This window comes from Nansenia antarctica (genome assembly GCF_963989245.1).
Source record: "Nansenia antarctica genome assembly, chromosome: 12".
NCBI lineage: Eukaryota > Metazoa > Chordata > Actinopteri > Argentiniformes > Microstomatidae > Nansenia > Nansenia antarctica.
The window spans coordinates 3051628-3067209 of NC_137682.1; the positions used below are offsets into that span (position 1 = coordinate 3051628).

General features: G+C 42.6%; 1 pseudogene across 1 annotated transcript; it reads left to right on the forward strand.

Moving 5' to 3' along the window:
• Window positions 1-2595: 2595 nt before the first annotated feature.
• On the forward strand, window positions 2596-12795 carry LOC308168545 (eukaryotic initiation factor 4A-II-like; annotated as a pseudogene). Its single transcript, XR_013938054.1, has 11 exons — window positions 2596-2619; window positions 4605-4737; window positions 4953-5099; window positions 6001-6110; window positions 6492-6660; window positions 6808-6917; window positions 7661-7804; window positions 8631-8766; window positions 9879-9928; window positions 9979-10068; window positions 12558-12795. The product of XR_013938054.1 is annotated as a eukaryotic initiation factor 4A-II-like (transcript).
• Window positions 12796-15582: the final 2787 nt, after the last annotated feature.

Sequence of the window (15582 nt, forward strand, 5' to 3'; positions counted from 1 at the left end):
GAATGTAGGCCTAATGAAATACAAGCAGTTTATTTATAGTTTTCCTTTTAAATTAGGTAACATCTGACACGGGAACGTCAAAAAGACTTGACTGAACACAATAAAAGAGCTGTAATTGAACAGAACCTAATAGCAATACTTTTTTCACTTTTTAGGTAAAACAACAACATTTTGGTCTCAACTGACCCATGCACATCTCAAAGTGCATAAAAAAGTGTGCAGTAGTATACCAATAAAAAAAATGTCCTTTTGTAAATTAAAAATGTTGGTCATAGCTGACCCAGGCACAACGTGCTTTTAACTGAATGAAAATACACCTTGAGTGCACAATTAAACAAGTTACAGTTACAGTTAAACAATAAAATGGAATCTAATCTAATCTAATCTTACCCTGCTGACTTTCTTAGTGTGAGAAGTGACATGTTTTATTCTGAACAAGAGCAGTGACATTTGGCTCATAAGATGTCAATGCAATCCCAAGGCATTGGTGAAGAGTACTGTCAGTCAGGGAACAACGAGAGCTGCTTTTTATTGTGTTCATGTGTGAAAAGCTTGATTCACAGGTGTATGTTGATCCAAACATACTGAGCACATGGATTGCTACTTTCTTAACGTTAGGGAACTGGTGCACGTTGACATCACTCCAAAACTTCGCAGGTCCATTAGTGCGAAGCTCCTGTGCCATGGTTACGGATGACTGCATGTCAACAAGGTCGAGTATGAATTTCCCCTCGTCGATAAGTCCCCTTCTATTGCAGCAGTGAACGGGTCTCTGGCAAAGCCCATCACCTCTGCGGGCAGAGCAAGTCCATCCAGTCGACCAGCAAAGTTCTCTTTCAACCTCGCAATGAAAACAGTCATCACATCTGTGATTTGTGCCGGGGATGAGACGCATTTGCGGAGCGTCGGAATATGCAGCATTCTGCCGGTGCACAAGTCGGCCGCGAAAAGGTCCAGTTTGACTTGGAACGCGCGTCTGTTCCACAAGATAAATCACAGTTTTGTCTCTGCCTTGTTGTAGCCCCACATTTAGGTCATTCAGGTTTGAATATGTCGCTCAGAAAGCAGACATCAGCCATGAAGTTGTCGTCCAGTATGCGATTCAAGTGTGTTTCTGCCTTCGTTTGCTTGCTGCTGCGGAGGAAAGTTGTAATCTCCTCTCTGAAATCACAGAAACGCTCCAGTGCCTTGCCTTTGGACAGCCACCTGACGTCGTTATGCAAAAGCAGCTCGTGGTGCTCAGCAGACATTTCTGACAGCAACTTGCGGAATAAGTTAATAATAATAATAATGTTGGAGGCTCGAAGTGGAGCGAATAAAATTAATTGTAGCCATTATCCATTGTTGTTTTAAGCTCCCCGCTTAGTTTGTTTAGAGTGTTATATTCACGTTCTGTAGGCTACGATTGTAGACATTTCTGCATGAATTTCTGAACACTCGCGAAATACGTTTTTCTCTGCTTTTATGGCTGGGCCAATCGGGGGTCGCGTCTGGGCCGCATGCGGCCCCCGGGCCGCTAATTGAATAGGCCTGGCATAGATGGTATGCAAGCTTGGAGCTGTTAATTAATATCCCACTGTTAATCAGTTGGTGTTATGCACGCTTAGCTTCTTAAGTAGACACATAAACCAACCATAGCATTTTCAGATGAATTGATTATTGATTTGATTGATCTGCCTTAGAAAGAATCCATACTGTTTCACCACCACGTTGTGGCCTAGAAGCTATTACGCAGTTTTTTTTTGTGCAGCTTTAATTTTGACTCCAGAAATAAATCTACGCTGGTAGAGAGTAAGCTATGAGTTTCCTCTTGCAGAATGATTGTGCTTAGGAAGAATATGTAGCTATCATTGCGGCGAACAATGAATTATGTTCATGTTAGGGTGTTAATCGAAAGTCAGACCGCTGACTTAACACGTGCTTACGGAAGTAGCTAATTAAGTAAAGCTTTATGTATTTATATAGCACCTTTCATACAAGAAATGCAGCTCAAAGAAAGTGCTTTACAACAGGAATAAGAACATAAAGTGAATATGAAAACCATATACAAGCATAGAATGGATATAAAAGCAGGGGGAAACAGTAAAAATAACAGGTAAAGATAAAATAATTTTAACCCAAATACAAGATGTGCTTATCAGACAGTGGTGCTCAATAATGTATAAAATGTCAATATAATTCAGTCTGTGTATATATATGTGAATATAAAAGCAGGGGAAAACAGAAGCCCAATGTCTGACACTGGCAGCATGCTCAGCCGCCTGAAGTGTAACCCAAATGTTTTGCAGTGAATTTTTAAGGGGAACTGGAAGAAGTGTGAAATTATGCTTTCATCTTTCGGGACTGACTTCCCATGTTGACAAATTTCATTACTGATCACGCCAGTTCTCCACGTAGTTAGAGTGGGGGATTGCCCATGTTGGCCAATCAAGTGAATCAACACTATCGCCTTGGCTTAAAGCCTTGAGCATCAGATGAAGTAAATGCATAACATGAATTTGTAAACAATTTATTCCTAAATTGTTTGTACATCTGCCTGATGCTGCCTTTCATTTATGCAGCTCAAGACATCAAGACCATGGGGGGCCAGAGGGGATGGAGCCTGATGGCGTCATTGAGGTAAGATGCCATCTCAAATCAACCCCTAACCTATTGGTTGATCCAGACTCATGCCTGTTGATGTGCTGTGATCTAACAGGGTATCTGCGGTGTCTTAAAAAGTATTAAAAGTTGATAAATACATTTTGGGATAATCAAGACCCTTAATTAGTATTAAAAAGTCTTATCACGATTTTGAGGTCTTGAGTTTTGTAGGTATCTTTCTGAATTAGACTCTGTCCAAAGAGTTTGAGTCCTAAAAACATTTAGTAAGAGTTCCGGAACTTTTTTGAACCGGAAATTCTGTTTTATGATAGTGGTCTAGTCTATTGTAGCGCTGCAACTAACGATTATTTTGATAATCGATTAATCTGCCGATTATTTTTTCGGTTAATCGGATACAAATGAAAAAAGAAAAAAAAATGATTTCTTTTGCAAATTTTATTTTATGTTTTCTAAATCAGCCAGGCCTATACATATGCATGTGCAAAATGAACAAGTATTAATAAAAAATAATAAATAATATAAATAAAAAAGGCTTTGCTACATCAAATAGGTTTAACAACAGGCCATGGACTATGGCGGTAGATTGTTTCAATAAAGTAATTGAACTCTAGCTCAATACATGCATTGTTTAAGGTAATAACTTTGCTTAATGTAAAGGTCAGTAACCCAAAGTGCAATATAGACTACAGACAAGACACTAATGTTTTTATATAACAGATATGCTTCAAAACAATGCAATGTGTCCTCTCACTCCATACTATAGGCTAGGCTACAGTCAGTGCCTCACTCTAACTCACGGGTAGCTTGGTAGGCTACCACTAGCTAGCCTTTAGCTTATCACCTCTGCTCTACCACTGACGTTAGCCAGCTAGCTAAATACACTTGTCATGCAATAATGAATTCATGAACACTCACTGGCTATCGCATTACATTACAGTCCTTTAGCTGACGCTTCGCCAGAACTCACTAACGCATTTGCATGGAGAGCAGGAGACCATGGAAGGGTTGAGCCCAGCAGTACTTATATAATAAAACAATAGGAAGTTAGCTGTAACCCTCCTCTATAGAAACATAGTTAGCTGTAACCCTCCTCTATAGAAACATAGTTAGCTGTAACCCTCCTCTATAGAAACATACGGTAGTTAGCTGTAACCCTCCTCTATAGAAACATAGTTAGCTGTAACCCTCCTCTATAGAAACATAGTTAGCTGTAACCCTCCTCTATAGAAACATAGTTAGCTGTAACCCTCCTCTATAGAAACATAGTTAGTGTAACCCTCCTCTATAGAAACATAGTTAGCTGTAACCCTCCTCTATAGAAACATAGTTAGCTGTAACCCTCCTCTATAGAAACATAGTTAGTGCTGTAACCCTCCTCTATAGAAACATAGTTAGTGCTCTGGTTATCAGCACAGCTACGCAGACTACAGCTGGACGAGCAGCATAGTGACAGTCAGCTAGCGGCAGCAGCGAGCTAACCCTGCTAGCTAACTCACTAGCATGTCCTGACAGCAGACAGCTTCACTCTCAAGGCTTTTGAGTAGCATGATTTAAATGTAGCCGCCGCGCCGGTGTAGGTACCGGATTTTCCCACTTTTCCAGTTCCGGTCATAGGTTCTGCCCTTTCCGGCCATAGGTAGCGCTATGATTCGCGATGCCTACATCGGCTCGGCATGACAGCGTGGCGTGCGTCAACAGGAAGTAGGTTTGTTATGGAACAAGACCCGGCGAATCGATAATGGAATTCGTCGCCAACGAATTTCATTATCGATTTTAAGCGATTTCATCGATTCGTTGTTGCAGCCCTAGTCTATTGCAAACTAAAACTGTTAAGTTAAAGGTGTCACTGATGTAAACGGTTACAGCTCGAAGTGGCGGTGAGGTCTGGAAAAATATTGACAAGGTCTTTAAAAAGTCTTAATAAGGTATTGAAATTAACCTCAAGATTCCTGTATATACCCTGTCTAAACTGACCTATACATTCTTTTATTTTCTTTCAGAGCAACTGGAATGAGATCACAGATAACTTTGATGACATGGCCCTGAAGGAGACCCTCCTTAGGGGGATATATGCATATGGTTTTGAGAAACCATCTGCCATTCAACAGAGGGCAATCATTCCTTGCATCAAAGGTATTAGATATCAGTAATTAGTCATTAATGATTGTTTTTATTTTTCCGTGTTGAGTGAGATGATGGCATACCATCGGGACTGACAAAGAAATGTTGATAACTTTTTGTATATTTACTGATCACTTGAGGGGAAAAAAATCACTCATCAATTTCTGTAACTTGAGTGAGCATTCTGATTCTAGAACCTCTTTTTTTTTTCTTTCTTTTTCTCTCAGGCTATGATGTCATTGCCCAAGCCCAGTCAGGCACTGGGAAGACTGCCACGTTTGCCATCTCTATCCTGCAACAGCTCGACCTGGAGATGAAGAAGACCCAGGCTCTGGTGCTGGCCCCCACCACTGAGCTGGCTCTGCAGGTATGCTGTACCTGAGGTCATGATTATACACAGGGGTGCACATAACTGGTGCGCCAGTGCGCATGCGTCGCCAAAATGCATGCTGCGCGGCAGATCAGCGGCATGAACGCGCTCTTGCGCACCAACAGCTGGAAGCGCTGGGAGAGGAATGTACTTCCTCAAAATCCGACTGCTGACTGCTGCATCACTGCAAGCCCCACTAAGTAACTATTTGCCGTCCCCTCAGCCGAAGGCCCGACGAGAAAACATTCGGAAAGTATCGTAACTCGTACTTTCATTCCGCGTATCGCGTATCGCACGGTTATCACGCCGCACGTGAAAATTCAGTCCCGAACGACTCGTCGCTAAAAGGACAAACAACACCAAGGGACTTCACGTTTCTTTTCTCTGAAGCTTTCAAACGTTCAGACGTTTGTTTTACAGCTTCATTATCGCATCTAGACCCCTGACCCAGGATATGGTTGGGAATTCTATTAGAAAAAAAAGACTTTGTTGCACAATCAAAATAATGAGCTATTTAAAGTGATAGCCTACATTACAACATCCTCTACCATGGTTGAAATTGAGGACTGTATTAACAGCAGTCAAGAGAGCAGTGATGATGATGATTAAGCTTGTAGCATAAATAAATGCTTAGGCTGTAACTTTTTGTTGAAAAGTTGATTTCAGTGTTTACAGAACAGAGCAGTGCTTAAAGAGATGTCAGTTGATTTCATTGTGTTTAAAGAACAGACATTCAGTTAGTGCTTAAAGAGATGTCAGTTGATTTCATTGTGTTTAAAGGAGTCTGACAGACTTTCATGCTTAAAGAGCAGTCATTTGATTTTGCATTTGTTTCTTTTGTTTTGCACACAATCATTTGTTCGTTCATCTTTATTTATGAACAAATGTCGTTTTGCTAATATAAGTTATCCATGTATCCCTTTTTCATCCATCCTGTGGGACGGGCCGTGACTCGCGAGCTCGGGGAGCACCAAGCAGCATCCCTAGGTGCTCCTCTGAGCACTGGCCCCAAAAAGTTATGTGCACCCCTGATTATACACATGTCTAAGACCAGGAATGGCATATTTGGATGCTTTTTTTTTCTTCTATTTCTTAATTCTCATGCAAAACCTTCAATTCAGCTAAAGGATGTGGGCGGGGTATCCTTTTAGGATTGGTGTAGTCTCTCTCCATGACTGCATCGGTCTGAAAGTTGTCCTTCTTTTCTGTCTTTTGTGAACCTACTTATGAGTGACATGATGGCATACCATCTTTCGGGACTGACATGATAATGTTGATAACTTTTTTGTATACTACTGATCACTCTGAAAGCAGTATAGTAGAGCAAAAGCATCAATGCCAATGGTGAGTCACCAATGGACCCTTTGTATATGTTTGGACCCTCTCCCCCCATTAGATCCAGAAAGTGATTCTGGCTCTGGGAGACCACATGGGGGCAGCATGCCACGCCTGCATCGGGGGCACCAATGTCCACAGCGAGATGCAGAAGCTAGAGGCCGCAGCGCCACACATCGTGGTCGGTACTCCGGGCCGGGTGTTTGACATGCTTAACAGGAGATACCTGTGTAAGTACTCATCATTAACTCACCCACAATGATTTATTTTTATCTTGTTTACGTTAGTGTTTGATGCCTCTGTTTTTCTTACCTTTTGTTTCTTTTTCAAAGACTTGATTGTTTAATTAAACATCTATGTGTACTTCAACTTCACAGCCCCTAAATGCATGACGATGTTTGTTCTGGATGAGGCAGATGAGATGCTGAGTCGAGGGTTCAAGGATCAAATCTATGAAATCTTCCAGAAGTTGAGCCCAAACATTCAAGTAAGTAGTGTAGAATAAGTAATATTTCCCGATGGTTACCGTACTTTTTTTTTTTGTCCTCTTACCAAGTGGGAAATTAGGTATTATGTCCTGAATTTAAGTATTTTCTTAAATATGCCACTGTACTTCCACTTTGCTAAAATTGCATAATCTGAGGTCTCTTGGTTTATGCCGTAATGCTAGCAAAGTATTGTGTGCAGCGTACCAAAGATTTTGGTACGAATACGTGAACCGTTACACCCCTACTTGGCAGGGTTACGTCTATTCAGAAATGCAACCCCAAAACGGGTTATCCCTGTGAAGGTCCTCAATGATTTAGCAGTTCACCCTTTTGGCAGATTAACGTCTGAGCTCCACAATGGGTTTCTCTATCTAGAAACCTGTTACTTATTCTCAAGACTACATTAACAATTCAGTGTGATTCATGTGATGCCAGTGATGGCTCTTGTAGGTAACATAGACACGGCTGTTCTAGTGTCAACTGTCACTTAGATCCAACTGTCACTTTCAAATGAACCTCAAGATTCCTGTATATACCCTGCTTGGTTTTGTGTTCCTCTAGCAGAGTAACATGCTCTGTGCTGCAAATGCGATGTGGTTGAACCTCTTTCTTAATGTTCATTGGCCTCCATCTTGAGGCCCATTGCGACACTTGGATAAAAACTTATATTGATTCTAGTTCAGGGCTGATCGGTGCATTTCTCATCCACCAGAGGACTCACCTGTATCTTGTTTCTTCTCAGGTGGTCCTTCTCTCTGCCACCATGCCTGCAGACGTGCTGGAGGTGACCAAGAAGTTCATGCTGGAACCCATCCACATCCTTGTGAAGAAGGAAGAGCTTACCCTGGAGGGCATCAAGCAGTTCTACATCAATGTGGATGAAGAGGTGGGTGTGATGGATGACTAGATCCCGGTGTAAACAACTGAGTTACTCATTGTATAGTATTTCCCTTCTTTTAAAGCACCCTGCTAAAACTGTGAGAGCGAAGCGTCATTGCTTGGCTCTTGTGGGCATGTAAGCATGGGTACACCAAGGAAGGAGAGGAAAGGCACAGTGTTGGAAATGAGGCTAGGACGGACCTCTTTCTTAATGTCCAGTGTCCTTCGTCTCAAGATTCTGTGCTACAGTATTTCTGACATTCCAAAGTAGATTGTTAGATTTGGACATTTTATGCGTTGTCAGATTTTTTTTTTTTACAGTGACCAGAATTCACATTGATTTTTACCATGACAAGCTGGGACTGTCAATAATGTTTAAGCAATATCACACGAGGGAGTGTTATACTGAATATCAGCACGGCTGTGATTGGGTGATTGGGCGAGGCCACAGGCCGAGTACTGAAGACAATCACAGCCGTGCTGATATTCAGTATAACAGCACGACCTCGAGTGTGATATTGCTTTTATACAGCGCAACTTATTAGTTAACAGTAATAAGTGGCAACAGATTATGGTTTGTTTATTTAATCATAAAAATAAACAAAAAATAGTTCTGCAACTTAACTTCAAATGGACTGTTGCCTAGTAACCTGAACACAAACATGTAGTCTAATTAACGGTCATTTAGTAGAACATCTGTGCGGCGGGAGTGATGCATATAGTAAAAGGTCCCAGTGCTGTTATACTGTATATCAGCACTCATGGAATGCCTCTTGTCCAATCAAATTACTTGGTCGGAACTAACTGTTGTATAATGTGGGTTTTTTCCTCAGGAGTGGAAGTTGGACACTTAGTGTGACCTGTATGAGGCGCTGACCATCACCCAGGCGGTCATCTTCCTCAACACCAGGAGAAAAGTGGACTGGCTGACTGAGAAGATGCACACTAGGGACTTCAGTCTCTGCCCTGGTAAGACCAGAACGTATTGCTCACAATTCTACTTCTAGAATAGCCAAGCTATGACACAGAATTCAGGTTCTAGAATATCCAAGCTATGACGCAGAATTCTAGTTCTAGAATAGCCAAGCTATGACGCAGAATTCTAGTTCTAGAATAGCCAAGCTATGACGCAGAATTCTAGTTCTAGAATTCTAGATATCAAATGTCAGACAATCCCTCCGCACCTCCCAGGTCCCTGTTGGAGATGACTTGGCAGTAGGGGCGGGGCATAGCGGTTCACAGAAAAATCGGTTCAGTACGTACCTTGGGTTTTTAAGTCACGGTTCGATACATTGTCGGTATAGCAGCGGGGTAAAAACAATCGCAAAACATACAATTCTTTGTGTGAATTACTATTAAACAGTGGTTTACTGAACAAACTGTGTGGGTCTTTCTTAAATAAAATAAACACCCATTTAAACCAAAAGTCCATACCAAAGATCTTGGTACGAATATGTAAACTGTTACACCCCTACTTGGCAGGGTTACATCTATTCAGAAACGCAACCCCAAAATGGGTTATCCCTGCGAAGGTCCTCAATGACTTAGCAGTTCACCCTTTTGGCAGATTAACGTCTGAGCTCCACAATGGGTTTCTCTATCTAGAAATCTGTTACTTATTCTCAAGACTACATGAACAATTCAGTGTGCATGTGTTGCCCAGTGATGACTCTTAAGGGCTCTGCACACAGCGTGCGATTTCTGTTGCGCGTCAACGTTCCATTTTGAAGTTTGAATGGAAGTCTGAGAACATCGCATTTACCCGCACACGGCCCCGATTTTAATCGCACGGCGAACATTCGATTCCATTCATTTTGACAGTGCGACAAAACTCGCACGCCGTGTGCTTTGTCCCATTCAAAATGAATGGAATCGAATGTTCGCCGTGCGATTACAATCGGGGCCGTGTGCGGGTAAATGCGATGCTCTCATAGACTTCCATTCAAACTTCAAAATGGAACGTTGACGCGCAACAGAAATCGCACGCTGTGTGCAGAGCCCTTTAAACACCTAAAGTATCATGTGACCATGGTGTTCTGTAGTCTGACCTGCAGCTTTACCTTGGTTCTGTGTTCCTCTAGCATGGTGACATGGATCAGAAGGAGAGGGACGTCATCATGAGGGAGTTCAGGTCTGGTTGTCATGGTGACATCAGAGGGACGTCATCATGAGGGAGTTCAGGTCTGGTTGTCATGGTGACATCAGAGGGACGTCATCATGAGGGAGTTCAGGTCTGGCTCCAGCAGAGTCCTCATCACTACGGACCTACTGGTGAGTGTTGGACTGAACGCATGTCTTCAAAGGTCAAAGGTCATCAAATGTTAGGGTATTCATATTGAGACAGTACGTGAGCTTAGAATTAGTGTTGTTCCGATACCATTTTTTGATACCGATACCTGACCGTGCAGTACTTGCCGATACCGAGTACCGATCCGATACCACGGCGTTTGAAAAAACAAAACAAAAAAACATGTTTTTTGAGCCGTGTACTCACCTCGATGTAAAATTATTGCTAACACTTAGTCTGGCACTGCTCAAAACCTGAAGATGTTCCAGTTAAGCAGCATACTCTCAATTGCTTCTGCAATTGCTTCACCAGTGTGGGACCCCTTGAACTCGTTTGCATGCAGCACAACGCTTTCCCGGTTGTATGATTCGGAGTCCACCCAGTGAGCAGTTAAACTAAGCAGGGACAGTGGGGAGACGTCGCTGGTCCAAATATCCGTAGTGAAGCTGATGGCCTGCACCTTTCCTAGCTTATCTGAAACATGCTCAGTCACCTTCTTATTGAGGGCAGGGACGGCCGTCTCCGTGATGTATTTGCGACCTGGTATTGTGTATTTAGGTACAGCGTGAGCCATAAAAAGGCGGAATCCCACATTGTCAACAAAGGAGAGGGGCAGGTCACAGAGCACAATCATTTCAGACATTTTCTCAGTCATCTTTCTTGCCATTTCACTCGTCGCATCCCACTGGTCCTTTTTATGGAATGAGCTACTCAGCGTTTGTTGTTTTGGTCCATCCGTTCTCTTGCTTGCTGTCGCAGCTGCAGTAGATGACAGAAACTCTTCGTGCTCTTTAATATTTTTTGCCTTTAAATGCTTAATTAAGTTGCTAGTATTGAAACTGGCAGCTTTAGTGCCACCCCTCGACACATTGAGACCGCAAATTGTGCATTTAGCCGTTGTACACACCGGACTATCCACCTTGAAATATCTCCATGCGTGTTTGTTTTTCCGCGATAGTGAAAAGCTGCCACGCCATTGGTTGAGAGCAGCTGCTCTGGGCCAATAGCGTTCCAGCAGAGGGGCATGTCTGGGCATGTCTGTGTTAGGAAGGCTGTGTCAGGCTTCGTGCTGCGCAACGTGCTGCGTTTGAACAAGAGTTTGGTATCGGGTGTTATTATTTGTTAGTACTCGCCGATACCGATACCAGCATTTTTGTGCGTATCGGTGGCCATGCCGATACTAGTATCGGTATCGGAACAACACTACTTAGAATGATAAGGTTCTATCTCCATTTAGGGCAGTTCAGAGATATTGAGTCAACATTTTTACATTCCATTATGTTTTGTGAGATGGAACCTTTGTATTTTGAATTACTAACTCAAAAATGTCAACATTTTTAGAGACTCAGAGTCTCATCTTGACAAACACTGTTGTCTTGGTGTGCTAGAGTTCTCTTATAGTAAAAACCGGTCCTATTCACCGACTGGCCCACGTATAGGCCAGCCGGCCACCTGACCCGTCACAACATCTGGGAGAAGAACAGCAGGGCTCTCACAGGTCCTTATGACCCTAACCTGGGCTCCCACGGGTCCTTATGACCCTGACCCCTAACCTGGGTTCCCACGGGTCCTTGACATCCTTGAAAGTTTGTGGATTTGAGGGGGGGGGGGGAGAATCAAGGCCTTAAAAGGTTGACAATAGACAGACATGGGTCATTGAAAGTGCTTGAATTCCCCCCCCTCTGTCTCTACAAAAAAAAATAAAAAATCTTAGCTCGTCAACTAGTTAATAAGTCTCTGTATTGCTTAACTTAACACATATTTCACAATATATTGTTTTGCTGTGCTGTGGTAGAGAAGGCAAGAGACCATCTCGTGTTCACACATCCAATAGGATGTTGGTTGCATCAGCCCAACAGTAGATTGTATTGTGGCTGGATGTAGGGATGTCCCGATCCCATTTTTTCACTACCGATACCTGGCCTTCAGGTATCTGCGATACTGATATCAATCCGATATTCGTATTTATTGTTTTACTCCTGAATAATAACAAATACTTCCCCAGTATAGTCCACAACAACAGTTGGCTATTAAAGACTGCCAGCCTTTATTCAAGCAACAAAAACAGTACTCTGCAGTACTCAGTGACCAACTGGTTTAAAGTTAAAAACAATTTAAACAGCAGCATTCAGCATTGTAAAAAAAAAAGTTACTGTCTGATTTCTAGTTTTAGTGCCTTCATGTTTTTATTCTATTTATGTTCTCTTACAAATGGCAAATCAATTATAGGACCCTGTTTAAAAGTGTAGCCTAGTGACGCTGCTGGTGAGACCAGAAACCAGTCGCAGAATCAAAGGGGTGTCAACAATATCTGCTTTTCGTTTTTTTCACAACAGGCATCTTGAAGTTTTAAAGTACCACTCCATATAATATACAACAGTTTAACGATCACTAAATACTTATAATCTGTGGGTTGGATTGGGCGTATTGGAATTGAATTGATCTTTGACTAATGTTTCCATTTCCTCTACAGAATTGGTCGCAGTGGGTGTTTCGGTAGAAAAGGAGTCGCTATAAACTTCGTCACTGAAGAGGACAAGCGGGTCCTTAGACATCGAGACGTTTTACAACACGACTGTTGACGAGATGCCTATGAATGATGCAGTTTAGCTAGTGGAGGAACACTTGCATTGTGCTTATTTTATTCAAGGAAAAAACCTCTTGCATTGTAAATCTCACCTCAGAATTCTGATATGTTCCGAATTCTATATACGAACAGTAGATTCTAACCTTGATTGTTTCACTGGTTGGAGCTACAGAGCTATGTGGTCTGTTAACATTATGTTTATCAGATATTACTTTCAGTGTTCAATTAAGATGTGTGTAGTAGATGTTTTTCAACATTTAGTTATTTACTTGTGGACCAAACTGTACAAGTGCTGCATCAAGTTGGCAGGTTATGTTATTCTAACGTGTTCAATGTGTCATGAGTCTGGTAATAGAAGACCTTTAAATATTACATTGACTTCTGTTCTGTGTGGAATGTGTTAATTCTCCAAATTGGCAATAGTTTTCTGCTTAACTTTTTTTGTTATTTGACAACTTATTTTCTGTGTATGCTATGCTCATCCCCAGAATTGTATGTCATAATAAAACCCAATTGCTCTACTAAGTATCCGATTCATTTTATTTAAACGGTGCACATCCTACATTGACCATGCCAATACTTCATCTGCCTAACGAATGGGGATGTTTTCCCAGCTGTGTAACCTGCTTCTATGAATGATCCTGTAAATTGATGCCACAGGAGCACCCAAACTATTCGGTTGTTAAGTCGTGACGTGTTTCCGGGTCCAAAGTTGGCTTAGGCGCTCTCTGAAATGCCTCAGTAATAATAATAATTCATTATATTTATATAGAGCTTTTCCGAGGCTCAAAGACGCTGACAAATATGGGGAAAACGGGAAAGTGCTGCTGTGTCCCTTGTTGTATGAATAGATCCCAGTCTAAAAAACGATTGAACTGTCATTCTACCGCTGTAGTACACTGGTACTCTGGTGCAGGGAATTTGTGGTTTGGACCCGGAAAGTAAGTAGTAAAGCACTCTGTGCATTCGTGCTGAGAAGGGTTGCTATATAAATAATGTTTTACTTACTTACTTTTACAAAGAGTGGTCCTCAAAGCAGAACTCCCAATGGGCCTCTGGAGTGTTGATAGTCAAGCAGACACCAGAGTTGTGTGACCCTGTAGTTACTGGGGGTTGTGTTCAAAGTAAATTCAAGCTGTTGCATTTGGCTATGATGCATCAGAGGGTGATGTTAGGTTCACATGTAGCTGATGAAAATGTGTTGGAATTATCTGTTAAGACTACTAATTTGAAATATTCCTGTTTGGTGCGTGTAACCTGATTACTACAGGCAGAGCTGCACTGCATGTTATGTTAGAGTTGTTGTCCAATATCGCCACCTAGTGGTACTTCTCTTGTTTGCTCGTCATTATTCTGAACTGCGCCACCACACTCCATCCAGAGCCCTGAGGTCAGCTGACCAACTGCTTCTGGAGGTCTCTAGGACTAAACTGAAAACAACAAGGGGACAGAGCCTTTTCCAAGGCAGCCCCCTAGGCTCTGGAATATTCTCCCCCTCCACATCAGATCCGCCCAGAGCATTGAGGCTTTAAAAAAAAAAAAAACTAGCTAAAACACTTATCCCTGGCCTTTGACCTGAGGTGAGCCTGCCTCCCGACACTGCACTCTTTGCACTTTTATTTGTATCACACCCCATTTTTAGTGTATTTTATCTGTATTTTATCTCTTTTATCTTGTTTTTCTCACGTACCAGTGTTATCTGTTAAGGACTTTGGGCGTCTGTTTGTCGTGGTAATTTTGTGCTCTATAAATAAACGTTACTTACTTACCTACTGAACTTAGACCTAGTCTCCGTCATTATAGAGTCTTTGCCCCGTCACCCTTCCGAGACTTTGCCACTCTCTTGCCCCCCCCACCCAGGACCGCCTCACACCTTGTCACTGCCTCCATAAACTTTGTCTCAACTTGTCACCGTCTACATGAACTCTGCCCTCCACACCATCACCCCTGCCACCACCTCCACCTCAGTGACTTTGTGTTCTGTGTTCTAGTTCTGTTCTGGTCTGATGTTGTGTTGTTGGTCTCTGTGGCCTCTTTCACACCGGCAGTTCCGAACGCCGGTTCGCGTTCGCGTACCAGAACCTCCGAACGTTGGCGCTGTCTGACGAACGAGCCCGCGTTCATACCAGTGTATCGTTCGCCAGACATCGCCAACGTTCGGAGGTTTCGGTACGCGAACGCGAACCGGCGTTCGGAACTGCCGGTGTGTAAGCCCTATGTGTGGTGTGTCTCTTCTCTTGTCCCTCCACAGTCTCCTGGTCTCCCAGTTCCCATGTCAGTCACTTCCCTGTGTTTAATTTGGCTCCCCCTGTTGGCGGCTCTGTGTAATTGTTCTTTTTGTGTCCTATGATTACAGGATGTGTAATTGTCTCAAGCACATGTGTTTGGTCTTGTCCTTCACCTGCCTCGTGCTTCCTTGATTGGTTTGCTCCCCTTATATCCCCTCATGTCCTCCTTATATCCCCTCATGTCCTCCCTTATATCCCCTCATGTCCTCCCTTATATCCCCTCATGTCCTCCCTTATATCCCCTCATGTCCTCCCTTATATCCCCTCATGTCCTCCCTGAGTGCCAAGCAGGGAGGCATCGGGTACCATTTTTAGTCTTTGGTATGACTTTGGTACGGACACTCTAACCGCAAGGCCACTGAGCTGGTAATTGTGTTCAATTACATACTACACTACGATGTACCATGTTGTTGGGATGGTTGGTTTATTTATTATACAGGAGAAGGAATACATACTCTTTCTTTCACAAAAAAGACCAGATCTCTGCTGTCTGTGGGATAGAGATTGGTTCCTCAATCTGACTTTTTTTTGCGGCAATCATGGAAGAACGGGGCCAAGAAGAACCACCCGCTCTCCAAAGTCATCAGACTGTCCAATGAGTTAATAGATTTCTCTTCTTCTCT